General features: G+C 43.2%; 1 protein-coding gene across 9 annotated transcripts in view; it reads left to right on the top strand.

The window, feature by feature from the left end:
• Positions 1-15,442, top strand: part of BMAL2 (basic helix-loop-helix ARNT like 2) — a 102,303-nt gene that overhangs the window by 3,222 nt on the left and 83,639 nt on the right. Inside the window, exons 2-4 of one of the 9 annotated variants that reach the window (XM_057556443.1) lie at positions 2,075-2,405; positions 6,918-7,075; positions 7,624-7,681. The exons of 6 other annotated variants lie outside the window; for them this stretch is intronic. The gene's annotated coding sequence lies outside the window, so the exon portion shown is untranslated. Of the gene's footprint in view, positions 1-2,074; positions 2,406-6,917; positions 7,076-7,538; positions 7,682-15,442 lie in introns of all 9 variants that reach the window. 2 more of the 9 variants (XM_057556442.1, XM_057556444.1) reach the window with 2 other exon arrangements.

Genomic DNA, 15,442 nt, shown 5'->3' with positions numbered 1-15,442 from the left:
GGCTTAAGTTCATTTTTGTCATTCGTGACATCAAAAGTCATGTCCTAATCAACTTTGCATAAACTACTTTTCCTGGCCTAGATCCTTAGGCAGAGTTTCAGCCTGACGTGCATTACTCAAGATAAACCAGGATGGACTGAAATTACTTTTCACATGTTTTAGGGTAAGGAAAGAGAGAGGAAAAGAGAGAAGGAGGAGGAGGAGTGAGGAGAGGAGGGGTGGAGTAAAGAGAGAGGAGGAGAGAGAGTTGGGGAGGAGAGAGAGAGGGAAGTAGCTGGGGAGAAAGGGTGTAAAGGAGAGGACAGAGGGGGAAGAGATGAGGGAGAAGGAGGCGGAGGAGGGGAGGGGGAAGTAAAGAAACGGAGCACTGGGCGGGGGGGAGGGCTGAGGAGGGATGGAGGTGAGGAGAGATGGGGGAGAGAAGGAAGGGAGGGTAGGGACTGCCACCCATCAAAGTTTGACTCCAGGGAAAAAAAAGAAATTTAATGTTTAAAATATATGGGAGGGGCTTTCCTGGTGGCACAGTGGTTGGGAATCTGCCTGCCAATGCAGGGGACACGGGTTCGAGCCCTGGTCTGGGAAGATCCCACATGCCGCGAAGCAACTAGGCCCGTGAGCCACAACTACTGAGCCTGCGCGTCTGGAGCCTGTGCCCCACAACAAGAGAGGCCGCGATAGTGAGAGGCCCGCGCACCGCGATGAAGAGTGGCCCCCGCTTGCCGCAACTAGAGAAAGCCCACGCACAGAAACGAAGACCCAACACAGCCAGAAATAAGTAAATTAATTAATTAATTTAAAAGAAATAAAAAATAAATTAAAAAATATATGGGAAAGCCAAAATATTTGTAAATACAGTGATTTCAGTGTACTTTTTTCCTTGTGGAAAGACTTCCTGGTTCTAAAAAGCATGATCTTTTTCTGTGCAGTGATCGTTGATTAGAGCATCCTTTCGAAACCTCTCCCTTTACATAATGTTCAGGACATCATAAACAAGGTAATAACAGTTCATCCTACAGCCCTGATTTCAGTTGCCCCATTGAGCTGAAGACCTCCAGTTTTCCACCACGACAGCTGAGTAACGCAGGTGCCTGGGATCTGGGTCAGCCTCCGCATCACCAGGTGCCTGGGATCTGGGTCAGCATCCGCATCACCAGGTGCCTGGGATCTGGGTCAGCCTCCGCATCACCAGGTGCCTGGGATCTGGGTCAGCATCCGCATCACCAGGTGCCTGGGATCTGGGTCAGCCTCAGCATCACCAGGGGCTCAGGGAGCCAGGTGCCCCGCAGGAGACAAGTGTACCCGAGCCATCTGCCTTTGCTTTGAGACGGTGATTTCTTGCTCTGGTTTTTGCAAGTCTGCTATATGGAGTGGCTCCCCCCAAATCTCAGCCCTTCTGTACCCCCTGCTTCACCCAATGCCTCCCTCCTTCCGGGTGGCAGGAGGCTCTGAGAACTTAGAAGGACCTACAATTTAAGCTCTTAGTGGAGCTGGGACCCCAGGTGAAAGATGTTCTCTGCAGTAGTGTGTAGTGTTTCTGGATAGTTACTGCTAATTTATGAAGCACTTGGCTGTGCTTGCTACCCCCCCCCCCCCCACCGTTTTCTTCTCTTACTCGGGTGAAGTCACATTTACTGGTCTCTGACACGTAGTGTTATATCATTTTAGGCTATAATATCTCGTTTACCCAGCCTCCAATTTTTAACCTTAAAATATTTTAAAACTAATTAAAATATTTAAATCAGCCCAGTTATATAATGTTAAAATTCTCATTTGAAAATACGTAAATGTTGGTTGGCATGATAAGAAATTTGTCATTTATCTAAGTAAATTACTGGTATTTCATTTCTCTAGTCTCTAATCTTATGATTTAAATCTCTAGATAGTATCTTTACAGAGAGAGAAAACCAAAGAAGACTGAAGGAAAAGGACATAGAGAGAGACTCATTCTTCCTCTCAACATGGTTTGCATGATAGGATACTTACAACTGAGGGTCAAGATGATTGCCATAAAACAGCAATTTCCAATACATTCCAAATGTTTTACTTACAATATTTTATTAATATTTTTACTTAGGTAAGAAGTATGCTTTACTGTATATTCTGAGCCTATTACAGGGAAAGTAGAGAAGCATCCATCGACTTTCTCTTCCAAAACATCTCCACTGTGTCTCCTTTACACGTACTAGACTCAGTTATGTGCCTTTCCCCATACGGTTGAAACGGTCCCACGTCCAGGCCTCTGCTTAGGCTGTTCGCTGCTCCTGGACTGTCTTGCCCTCCCTCCAGATGGGCCTGTAGGAGTCTTGAAGGCCGAGCTCAGGAATCACTATGTTTCATCTGCCTGTGGAGCTGAAGATCTGATGTAGGAAAATCAACACAAGCTTTGGAGCCAGGCCATTGGGAATGTGAGTGCAAGTTTCTATACTAGCTATGTGACCTCGGCCAAATTATTTAACTTCTCTGAGCCCCGATTTCCTCATCTATAAAATGGGGGTTAAAAAATTACCTAACTTGGAGAGTTATGGTGAATTAAATGAGATGATTCCAAACTATTTAGTGAAATCTGATGTTCAACAAATGATTTTTCTTCTTCTCCTCATGAACCCTTCCCAGAACTTCCGCCATCCCTAGATGGAAATGATTCTCCCCTTCCATTTCCACACTGTAGATTTTGGTGTGCCTATGAGAACATTTGTGCCTGCTTGCCACGGCTTACGTACGCATCTTAGCTCCATCCTTGGGTGGCGCATTCCTAGGAGAGCAGGGTTGGTTCTTGATCATCTTTACAATCTTCAACTCCTTGTACCTATTAAGTACCTAATCGAGTTTTATCGATTTTAAGTGAATGTTGGTTTGAGGTACAGGCAGGGCTGGTTCATTCATAAAGTATCCATTCAGTACATACTTACTACTGTTCTAGGCAAACAGAGGTAAAGAAATGGATAAAACAAGCAAAAGGGTTAAAGAGCTTATAAGATGTATTAGGCGAGGTGAAAAGCCTGATGTGTCGTATAAGATAGACCCTAGCAAAATCTATAGTTTAACTGCTAGGAGTGAGCCTCCTCACCCAAAGTTGGGAAAAATTATATCTAGCTTGTGGGAGAGGGACTCAGAGAGGGGGTCAAGTTTAGTATTGATGACTAGATAACTCTTGTGGAGGCAGCCCAGAAGAGGGTCATCCAGGACAGAGACTAGGCGTGGATACGGAAAATTGTCAGTGATGTGCTTGGAAAAACTGATGCTAAGATCCTTTGGGTCTGGCCAGGAAAAGTGGAAAAGGAAGAACTCACCTGTCGTTGTCTTGTTAGTGCCACCGAGGGCTTCCCCTCCCACACCTATGATGCGGCAGGACAGTTAACACAGAAAGCCCGAGTTACAGGCTGGTGATTTGCCTTCTCTCCAGAAGGAAAGATCCATGCATCTTCTTTTTGGTCCCTGGCCAGCAAGAGAGCTTTTGTATCACCCTGAAAGGCTACTTGTGGCATATTTCTGATCAGAAAGAAAAAAATCAGAGGTCCTGGTTCTTGGCAGATGATTAGTTGTACGGTCTTAGCCTTCACTCCAAGTGCACCTGGGACACTACTTTCTCTCATCCTCTTTTCCCTGAAAAAAAGTAGCTGCTTATATCTTTAAATCCACTTCACATTCTTTCTTCTGAAAAGCATCACTAGTGCTATTTCATTTATTCCCATTGCAGCCAGTTGAGAAGCATCATCTGTTCAATGTAATGACCTATGTTGTTGCACTGTCCCCGTCACTGATGTACCCCTCCTATGGACATGTGCTCCTGGGCTGCTCTCAGACCCTTCCCATGCAGCTGCACGGGACAGGGCTGCACCAGGCTCTCAACCTTGACTTCCTGTGGTGGCCCCCAAGCTGTAAGCTTATTCAGCTTTCTGCTTTCCGGAGAACTGCTTGTCTCTTTCTTGGTATGCACTCCTGACGCTGCGGTATTGAGCGTAAAAAAGGAAAATGGCTTGCGGCCAGTTTCGTTCCAGGTGCCTGCTCTGGATCTAAGAGCCCCTAGTTGTTCCCCAGAAGAAGGACGTGCTGCCCTGAGGGGGAAGTCTGTATCTCCAAAGAATGGCCCATAAGGCATGCTGACGCATAGATAGTGGCGACAGAATTATGTGGAAATACAGGGTTTACTGATTTATTGTCTAATATTCGTTCCGTACTAAACCTATATATACATTCATGCTCTTTGAATAAACTTGCCTTGCAACCATCAGTTGTCTTGGCCCTTCTGACCCCATACTGGTGCTTTTCAGTTCCTTACCCCTCACCGCCAGGAACTTCTAGCTTTCTGCAGCCGGTCTGCGGCAACTTCCAAAACAAACAGTGAAGGTTTATAAACCAAAAGGAATCCATTGCCTTGCAGGTCAGAACATGTTCCTAATGTGAAAAGAGCACTCCTGGAAACACCTGTGTGTGATAACATCAGAAGATGATCTTATTTTGATTCAGACACTGTGCAGAGGATTTCTGGCTTAGAAGTTACTTGAAAGCAGAAGCTCGTATATATATCAAAATACCTCTGCATCTTTTTTTCTTAGGAGAGGAGAATATAGGGAGAAGAGATTGTTGTTGAGCCTAGACAGTACCAAAGCCATATGTATTTTATAGAAATAGAGATTGTAAAAGAGAGATCAGCATACCATGGGCAGAACTGAAATTGAACGCTTTTCACGGCAGAGATCAATATATGTTTAAAGGCATAGAAGATAGTGAAGATTACTAATTGTTTTGTCAAAATCTAGAGAATAGTTTTTACTGAAAAAGTTGAATGCAATCTCCGGCTCTACATTTGTCTTTCTTCCCAGCTCCCTGGTTGGAGTATTGGATTTCCTCTCTGAGTTACGTGGTACCCAAAGGTAGGCAGTGCTTACACTACCAGGGAGACAAACCATATTGCATTGTAGGGAGGCCATCTCTTCTGGAATGAGTTATCCAGGCAACAACACTGACCTAGAAAAGAGAGACCAGACTCAATTTTCCAGGCATCCTGGGGCTAGTGGTTTCTTTAGGACAATTCTCTTTTCTTTACTTTTCAGCTTGAGTTCAACTAGCGCTTTTGGCTTGTCAGTTCCTTTCAGCAGCAGTAACCATTGCCACCTCTGGGACATGTGGTCGCAAACCAAGCAGCCTGATCTTAGAAGGATGTTCGAATTCACACCTCAAATTTTAGAAGACATCTAGGACGAATTCTTTATCAAGAGGTTTTAAAATAATTTTTTGTTAGCTATTTGTTTAGGAAGAGCCCGAAGGCAGCTTTAGATTCTGATCATCATGATAACTATGGTATGTTATCTGTAGATAATATTAAAGTCATAAATGTCATGTTGGGTTTTGTTACTTTTAAAAAACTCATATTGTGTTTCAGTTTTAGGACTTCAGCATTTTCCTGTTGCAGTGGCTGTGCTTCTCCCCCCCACCCCCTTTTAAAGGGTCTTCTTCTTTCTAGAATAATCACCATTGGGTGAAGAGATACACAAATATTTTTGTGAACACTGACAAATTTTTTTTTCCCAAAGTTAACTGAAGGTGTCTTACTTTGTTGATACTTTGGTTGTGAGGAACCATGATATCTTTTGTAGGTTCTGTATCAAATTTTGCATATCAAATCATACCTGACTAATATTAATCATGATAATAGCCTACATCATGTTTTCTATGTACTCATAACCTGCAAGCGTTGTATTTTCCTGTGTAACAATGATGTGGGGTAGCCCATCAAAATCTAAATATGTTTCTGTGACTTTTGGAGAAAGCTGCTGATATTGAAAATGCTGAACCCTGCATTCTTATGCATGAGGATCAATCAGGCCTGGACCAGGTTAGGGGAATTTTCTGTTTCAGTGTGGAACAAATTCTGAATGAACTGCTTTTTCTTGCTTTTGCCATCCCTGGATTAGGTTATAATGCCTCTGAAAGATTGGCCTTTTCTGCAACAGTCATCGTCAGGGAAGCATTCTTAGGTGCTTATATCACTCTGATTATATTCTGCATCATAACTGCGTGGTTTCCCAAGACTCCGATTTCCCTATAGTCATCATGGGTGTTTCTCTTCCCCCTTTGCCCCATTTCAAAAGCTTAGCATGGATCATTCTCACTTTTTGGCTCTTCTAAAGAGTGAATAATTCTTAACCTTTATTGACGATTTACTATGTGCTAGTTGTCTAAATGCTTGACATGGTATGATTCACGAATCTTCAGCAAATCTGTAAAGTTGGTACTATTATTGTTCCATGTTCTGATGAAGAAATTGAGACACAGAGATTTTAAGTACATTGCCCAAGGTAAAGTTTGCATAGTAAGCAACAGAACCAGGATTTGAACCCAGGCAGACTGGCCTCCAGAGCTTTTATCCTTTTCTTCAAAGCCTGCTAGCCCTCTGGATGAGGTGCCCTTTCTGTGATGTTCTGATGTCTAAAACTGAACTTCTGTTGGGAGAGAGTGTGGAATACTGGCCTACTTTTGGCTTTGGAAGAATGTGAGCTCTTTCACCTAATAATTGTGTGATCTTTGGCATGTGTACCAGTCAGGGTTCAACCAGAGGAGCTGAACCGGTAGGAGATATGTATATTAAGAGATTTATTACAAGGAATTGGCTTATGCAAATGTGGGAGCAAGCCAGGCAAGCCTGGAATTCGTAGGGTGGGCCATCAGAAAAGGCAGGCTGGAGCTCTCAAGCACAGACTGAAGCAGCTGTCCATAGGCAGAGTTTCTTCTTCAGGGAAGCCTCAGCTCTGTTTCTAAGGCCTTTCAACTGATTAAATCAGGCCCACCCATATCATCTAGGATAACCCTAGATAACCCTAGCCCTACTCTAACCCTGACCCTAATCTAGGACAGTCACCCCTATTCATGTCAACTGATTATGGAGTTTAATCACATCTACAAAATACCTTCAACAGCAACACTTAGATTCATATCTGAGTGAATTGAGGACTGTAGCCAGCCAAGCTGACACGGCAAAAAGACTGTCTCAGCAAGTTACTTCATTCCCCTGAGCCTGTTTCCTCGTACGCTAAACCATCGCCACAGGGCTGTTGTGAGGATTGTACGAAATAAGGTATGTAAAGGGCACGGTCCTGGCATGTAAAGATTCAGCGCAAGATTATTTAATTGGTGGTGGTGGTGGAAGTGGGGTTGCTGACAGCAGCAGCAGCTGTGATCTCGCCCAGCGTAGTGACTTAATCCCCTTTTCTATTGCTCTCCTGACCAGTCTGGTTTACTGCAGTGAGTGCTGCCTAACTGATGTTCCTGCCGAAAATCTCTTCTCATCCGTTTTTTTCTCAAGACTATATTGGAGAATTAAAGTAGCTCACTACTCTCCATCTTTGAAAACAAAGTCTTACTGCAAACCAGACCCACTGTGTTTATAGCTTTCCTCAGTATATTACTGCAGTAGTGTAACTCCCTCCCCCGAAAGCGCTACCCACCACTTGCTTGCTAAAAGGTCGTGGGAGGGAGGACTGCCTTCCCCAGTGGCATTGAGTGCTTTTGTTTTTGTTTTTGTTTTTGAATTTCTGTAGTGATTGAGAGTGGGACATGCATGAGAACTGTTTCTCCAAAAGAGGCTACTGTATTTAAGTTCTGTTTCTTTTATTGAAACTGTAGTGTAACACAGCTGGGCATCTTGTTTCACACTCTGAGCCTCAGTTTCCTCAACTGTAAGGTGAGTGAATTGGACAGGATAATGTCTTTTGTTCCCTTTCCCTCCTCTTAACCTTTTATTGCAAATTAAGAAAATCAGGTGTATATTTTTAGGGTTTTATATTTTATAGTAATTTTTATCTTTTTGAGCAAAAGTTGTTTGTTTTTTTCCAGATCAAAACAGATACTTAAAAGGCAGTACTTTTGAATATAGGTCAATCAAACAGTAGTTGAATCAAATAGTAAATAATTGAATCAAATAGTAAATAAAGAATTAGCCAAGAGAATCTTCCACTTCCCCACTCTATCAGATGAGAAACAACTCGTTAACAAATGAACAAACTTAGGAACTGTTAAAAGTCTATCGGAATAACATCTTTGGCATTGAATGTCATACAGCAAGTGAGTGGGCTGTGAACCTTAACATTTAAGATCACGTTCCAGATTTTATTCACTGATATGCGTAAATGATGCCTTTTCCCAATAATTTGTCCTTTTTTTCCATTTCACCGTACCACCAGCAGCACTCAAGCCTTTGGTTAATACCTGGTAGAATCCCAGGTATTACAGGAGGATCGATCAGATTTCCAGTTCCATGAAGGAGCGGTCTCTGGTCGCCATCGTATTCTCAGCCCCTACAGCACGGTGTCCGCTTCATAGGAGCTTGATGAATATGTACTGATGGCACGATATGCAGGATGTCCAAGGACCACAGCTGACAGGTTCCACTCACCAGGCAACTAGGCCAACAGGGGACTTGGCTAGCTCTTTTCCTCCCATGCCCTTTCTACCTGTTGTGTTGTACCTGTTGTGCTGCAAACTGGGGGACTGTTTTTTTAGCTCATTCTGAGGTTTAGAAGCCATAAATTTCCTATCCTCCCGTATCCTGCTCCTCCCATTCACACCCATGCAATTGGTTTGTGTTCCACCCTGAACACTGCGCCCTCATGCCCAGATATGGAGAGCCTTAGCATATGCCATGCAGGAGATCCAGGGCACCTGCTGATTTTAAAGCCATTTTTAGTACCTAGTCAGATGGGAACGATGTAAGCAAATCCGCATGTTACCTGACACGTGCTCTGGAATATAAATGCCTTTGCACAGAGCAAGCCTGGGAGATCCCTGGCCCCTCCTTACTAGTAGCAGGGATGTGTCATATAGGAAACCGGATTCCCCTCTGGCCCATTTTAAGCCAGGAGGCCCAACATAGTCCATGCAGCGAACACAACTTCATCCCTGAGGCTCTCTGACACCCTTGCGTTGTTCACTGTCGTACGCCCGGACTGCTTTCCCCACCCCAAAGTGGACCCTTTCTCCTATCTGCTGAGCGATTGGCTGAGTCCACTCTGACCATTCATAGCTCTTCCCTAGTGTCAACCTTTTGCTTACCTCTGTGACTCTGACTTGAGCTCTCACTTTGTCTATGCTGTATTTGGTCACAGTGAATAATTCCCTGCTCTTCCCTCTTTGGCTTTTTGTTGTTGTTGTTCAGCACGCCAGCCAGACATTTGGTTTGAAAATGTAAATGTCATGCTGGTCACTTTTGCAGATGGCATATTTTAAGGAGGCTTAGTCAATCTGGTAGACAGATTCTGAATCCAAAAAGATGTTGATAGGGTGATACCAAAGAAGATTAAACTTAACAACAAAAAAAGGGCCAGCACCTCAGCGTAAAACAAAATGCAGATGTGTGAAATGGTAAAGATGTGACTTAACAGCAGCCCGTAGAAAAGACAGATTTGGGTTTACTCCACAAAATCCCTACCTGGGAATCAGGAGACTTACATAGCAGCCCCTCCTCCATCAATGTCTGGCGGTATGATAAAGGGCAAGGAACTTAACTATGGAACCCTGTTTCTTTCTTGGAAGAAGAAGGAGCTATACTAGACCATGTCTAATGTCAGTTACAGTTCTAAAATTACATGAATGAATCAACAGTTTAAATTTTATTTATTTATTTTTGGCTGTGTTGGGTCTTCGTCTCTGTGCGAGGGCTTTCTCTAGTTGTGGCAAGCGGGGGCCACTCTTCATCGCAGTGCGCGGGCCTCTCACTATCGCGGCCTCTCTTGTTGCGGAGCAGGGGCTCCAGACGCGCAGGCTCAGTAGTTGTGGCTCACGGGCCCAGTTGCTCCGCGGCATGTGGGATCTTCCCAGACCAGGGCTCGAACCCGTGTCCCCTGCATTGGCAGGCAGATTCTCAACCACTGCGCCACCAGGGAAGCCCAAATCAACAGTTTAAAGTAAAGGCCCAATGTATAAAATAAAAGCTAATGCAGTCTTATACATAATGAAAGTATAATCAGAACATTATCATTCAAAGTTCTACTCTCCTCTCTGTGGAGGTGACAATTCTTGAATGTTGAGTTCCGATCACACCACACATCAAAGTATTTTTAGCCAAAGTATGTTCAGAAGAGAGCAACCAGGCTAGTGACAAGGCAACCTATGGGTAATATTTGAAAGAATCACATGGTTTGGCTTAGGGGAGAGAAGAATTTAAGACAATAGTGTGGGATATTATGGTTGTCCACCAAAGTTTGAGGGGTTCTATACTATATACAAACTATCTGAGATGCCACCTCCTTCCTGAAGCCTTCATGGAGTGCTGTGACCCAGAGTTCTCCAAAGATACCTTCCATTCCACCTTGTAGTTGGGTTATTTCTATACTTATCTGACTGAACTCTTTGAGGGTGAATGCCATGTCGTACTTATCCTTGCATCCTCTCTAGCTTCTAATGCAGTGCCTTGCACAATAGTAAGTATGCAAGTACTTGCAACTAAATTGAAACTTATTAGACTTATCAGACATAGGATGTTGGATAGAAATTCCAGAGAGACTTTTTGGCTTTCCAAGAAGTTAACTTTTCAAATAATAAAAACGTCTTAAAATTACACGGATTACTATGTAATCCATCGCACAACCCATTCATTAGAATGGATAAAGTGAAAAAGGCTGACAGTGCCAGTTGTTGGTGAGAATGGAGCAGCTGGAGCTCTCAGACACTGCTAGTGGAAATGTGAAATGGCATAACCGCTTAGGGACACAGTTTGGCAGTTTCCCCAAAATGTAAACATGTACCTACCTTGCAACCCATGTTCTATGTCTAAGTATTTACCCAAGATAAATGAAAACATTTGTCTAAGCAGAGACTGGTACATGAATATTTGAAGCAGCCTTATTTACAATAGCCAAAATTTGGAAATAAGCCAAATGGTCATCAACAAATGAATTCCGTGGATACACAAAATATGATACCCACCCAAGGGGAAACAAATTGGCAATAAAACCGCACAACAACGTAGATGAATCTCAAAATCATTATGAGGGAAAGAGGCCAGACTCAAAAGGGTATGTCATATGATTCTATTTATATAAAATCTAGAAAATGCAAACAAATGGTTAAAAAACTAAAAGCACGTCACTGTTTGCCTGGGATTGGGGTGGAGGGAAGGACTTGGGGAAACCTTTTCCTGGTTTTTTCATGTCTTAATTTTATGGTGGGTTTTTTTTTTTTTTTAATTATTAGCACCTTTAATTATTATTTATTTATTTTTTTGGCTGTGTTGGGTCCTCGCCTCCGCGCGAGGGCTTCCTCCAGCCACGGCAAGCGGGGGCCACTCCTCATCGCGGTGCGCGGGCCTCTCACTATCGCGGCCTCTCTTGTTGCGGAGCACAGGCTCCAGACGCGCAGGCTCAGCAGCTGTGGCCCACAGGCCCAGCCGCTCCGCGGCATGCGGGATCCTCCCAGACCAGGGCCCGAACCCGTGTCCCCCACATTAGCAGGCAGACTCCCAACCACTACGCCACCAGGGAAGTCCCAGTGGTTTTTGATATGTAGAAATTTTAACTTTTAATGTAATCATTTCTTTTGAGGTTTTTACCTTTGGCCTCATACTTTGAAAGTCCTCACTTTAAGGTTATGTAAATAGTCACATATTTTTTTCTTTATACTTTTATGATTTTATTTTCCTACGTTTAACTCATTCATCCAGCACAAATTTATTTTGGTAAATAGCGGGAAATAGAGATCTAGTATTTTCCAAATAGGTAAGGAATTAACCTAATACTAGTTATTGAATAATCCGTCATTTCCTCAATTATTGAGTGTGGGTGGTGTGTCAGGGATTGTTTTAAGCTGGGAATACAAACATGGTCCCTGCCCTCAAGGAGCTGTGTCTGGTGAGAGAGACTGACTAGTGACAGGATAATTACAGTGAAGTGGGATCAGCTCAATGATGGTATCAATTACAAGGTGCTACTGGATTACATAGAAGGGACCCCAGTTAGGTGGCAGGTTTGGGGGGCAGTGGTCAGAGAGGGCTTCTTGTAGGAGATAACATGTCTTGACAAGTAAGTTTATGTTAACCTGATTTGGGAACAGGGCATTCCAGGCATAAGCATGCCTGGAGAAGCAGAGCCAGGGAGGAACGTGACATGACTGGGGACTGTCACTTAGTGCTTTGTGCCTGTTGCCTGGGTCACGAATAAGAGAGCGGCATGCGGTGAGGCTTGTAGGGAGGCTGAAAGACTTTGTATTTCATGTCATCTTAACTTCAGCGGGGAGCTGTACACCTGAAACTAACATAGCATGGTAAGTCAACTATACTTCAATGAAAAAAAAATTCAGTGGGGAGCCAGAGTTGAATTTTGAGCAGTGAAATGCAGTAGTCAAAGCTCTTGTGCAATGATCATACTGCTGGTGATCTGCATATTGAGTAGCGTACTGCTTTTTTCACAGCAATGATCACAGTTTTGAGTTATGTGTTTGGTTATTGATGAATGTCTCACATTACCTTCTTCAGAAGCAGCGGGAGAAATTTCTTGTTTACTAATTATATGAGGATTTTCATGCGGAGATCTGAATTATCTGATACTATACTTCTGGTTTAATCTAGCTCTGTAGCTGCCCCTTAATTTTACTCGGACCTCAGTCATCTTTAACAGTTACATTCAATCTGACCGTTTGTGTGAGGGTAGAGAGAGGTGCACATCGGTATCCGTTTAGATCTTTTGCGTGGCCATAAGCCCATTATACCCAATTCAGATAAGTAATTAATGTCCTACCTACTATCTGTCCAGCAAAACTTCATAGATTCCAAGAGGCTTCAACATTTATCTCGTTTTTTTTCTTATCGAAGCTCTGCGAGGGAACTCTAGTCTGTATCATAACCTCTACTTTACAGATGAGGGCTCCACAGAGAGGGTAAACCACTCACCTAGAGCCACACAGTGAGGTGGGGAAGCTTGGACAGAAGTGCTCCTGGCTGTGCCTGGTTCGCCCCATGGCCGTTCAGTCCCACGGTCGGTGAGGTGGTGGGCTGCTCACGTGTGGGAACCAGTGTTACTGCAGTGGGGGCTGAACTTGAGCTAGGCTCCAGGAAGTCCATACAGTCAGGAGGTTCTTCCCTTAGGAGAATCCTCAGAAATCAGTGCAGGTTGTCAGGTTACTTAGTCACTCCCCATGAAGAGGCAGTGCTTTTGGCAGACTGTGGCTATTCCCTGCCACAGACAACAGCCCTTTGTGGACTCTGTGGTGTCACAGTTCTTTCCAAAGCATTAAACATGGAACCTGACGGGTGCTTTCAATCGGTTATCCAGCGTGGCTGCCACTTTCAGAAATCAGAACACTTAACCTGCTCTCCCTGCCTCCTCAACAGAGGGAATCCTCTATAGGCAGGTAACGCTTGTGGAAAATTTCTTCTTGACTCTTCCTTAAATACTTCGCCAACAGACCTCTCTTTCACACACAGTTTAGGACAAGGGTCAGTCTGGACTCTTGTGCATTTGGTTAGAAACTCCCTGTCGCTTCTCTTTAGGAAAACATTAAGATGCGCCGTGAAAGTGGCTCAGTGTGTTCTCATATCTTCAGCAACAACAAGTTCATGGTGTCAGCAGTCTGTATTTGCTCTTTGGGTTTAAAAAACAATATAAGAAGGGCCGCACACATGACTCTTCAGATAGTGGTATAAATTTATCCTTTCAAAGAAATGCCCAAGGCTTGTGCATAACACAAAACTTTTGGGGGAATATTTATTTTTTCTAAATTAAAAAAATAGTACGTGTTAATTGTAGAAAATTTGAAAATTTTTATTTTCAAATAATCTTAAATTAAGGAAAATAAATGCATTCACCATGTTCTTTATTTTCTGTATTCTGATGCTTTGACATGTGGGACCTTGCTGATTCGGGAGGGACTGCCCCTCCCAGGATCAGCCCACTGATAGTAAACAACTTGCCCTGGGAGTGCGCTTGTCAAATACCACACCAACCAATCCAGAGCCCACACCCCAGCCACCTTCTTTATTGGGATCTCACACTCTGGGCTACTGTCTACCTGTCCTAATTGCCCCTGGGCCAGGTACCAGACAACTAGGGACAGCCCCGATGCCCCGCAGGCTGCTGAAATCATTCAAACTAGCCAAAACTAAACCTGCTCAGCCTGTCTTGCCCATTCCTTCCCACAGAAACCACAGTAGAGACTCTTACCCACAGTTGCCCCTCTCCCTCTGCCTCCCGACTGGCCCTGGTGCTTTCCCATGTGGCCCCATGTGGCCTGGCATGCCCCCTCCTCCTGGGAAGTGTGAGTAGCAGTCTGCCTTTTTGTTGGCAGTTGTCTCCTGATCTGTTGGCCTTAGTGTACCTTAAATCTTCTATTAATATACTGTATTTTTAAACAATAAAGAAACAAAAAACATACAAAGTTTAATATTTCATATAGCATTTACTGTTTCATAAATAATTGGAAAACATTGTATTTAAAAGCCACAGAGTGGTCCATCACATGGTTGCAGCCTAGTTTTTTAGTTGTTCCCCTGTTTGTTGATACCTTTAGGTTGTTTTCAGGTTTACACTGTTGAAATATTTTAATTCATTTCTATGTACAAAAGCCTTTATGTACATCTTTAATATTTTTAGGATAAACTCAAAGAAGTAGAATTTCTGGGTCCAAGGATGTAAGTATCTTTGTGTCCCTTGATACAGTTTTCCAAATTGCATTTTAGAAATGTTATACCATTTGTCATTCCCACCAGAAGTATATGAAACTGTGAGAGTGTCTCTCTTCTCACCTCTTCCCCTTCTTCAAGACTCCTTTGTGGGTACAATAATTTATTAAGATAAGTCAGTTTGATAGGGGGAAAGAAGTTTCTCTTTTCTCACTTCAGTAATTCTCAGGTGCTCTGTAATGTGGTCAACCTAAATTTGACGGAATGACCATAGTGGGGTTGTGGAAGCTAATCACTCTTTCCTGTATTTCAGAACTAGGAAGTGAGGTTGGCGTTTACTTGAGCTTCACTGCCTTTTGCAGACGTTATTCCCCTCTGTCACTTAATGACAGGCATGCCTTGGAGATACTGCTGGTTTGGTTCCAGACCACTGCCATAAAGCTAATATTGCATTAAAGTGCATCACAGGAATTTTTTGGTTTCCCAGTGCATATAAAAGTTATGTCTATACTGTACTATAATCTGTGCAATAACAGTATGTCTAAAAAATGTACACACCTTAATTTTGAAATACTTTATTGCTAAAAAGATGCTAACCATCATCTGAGCCTTCAGTGAGTCATAATCTTTTTGCAATAGCAACATCAAAGATCACTGATCACAGAGCACTGTAACAAGTATAATAATAATGAAAAAGTTTGAAATATGGCGAGAATTTCCACAATGTGATGCAGGGACATGAAGTGAGCTGTTGGGAAAATGGTGTCAATAGACTTGCACTGGAGAGATATACCATGTTCTTGGATTGGAAGAATCAACATTGTGAAAATGACTCTA

Source organism: Balaenoptera acutorostrata, chromosome 11 (assembly GCF_949987535.1).
Source record: "Balaenoptera acutorostrata chromosome 11, mBalAcu1.1, whole genome shotgun sequence".
NCBI classification, from domain to species: Eukaryota; Metazoa; Chordata; class Mammalia; order Artiodactyla; family Balaenopteridae; genus Balaenoptera; species Balaenoptera acutorostrata.
This window is presented reverse-complemented; position numbering and strand designations above follow the sequence as displayed.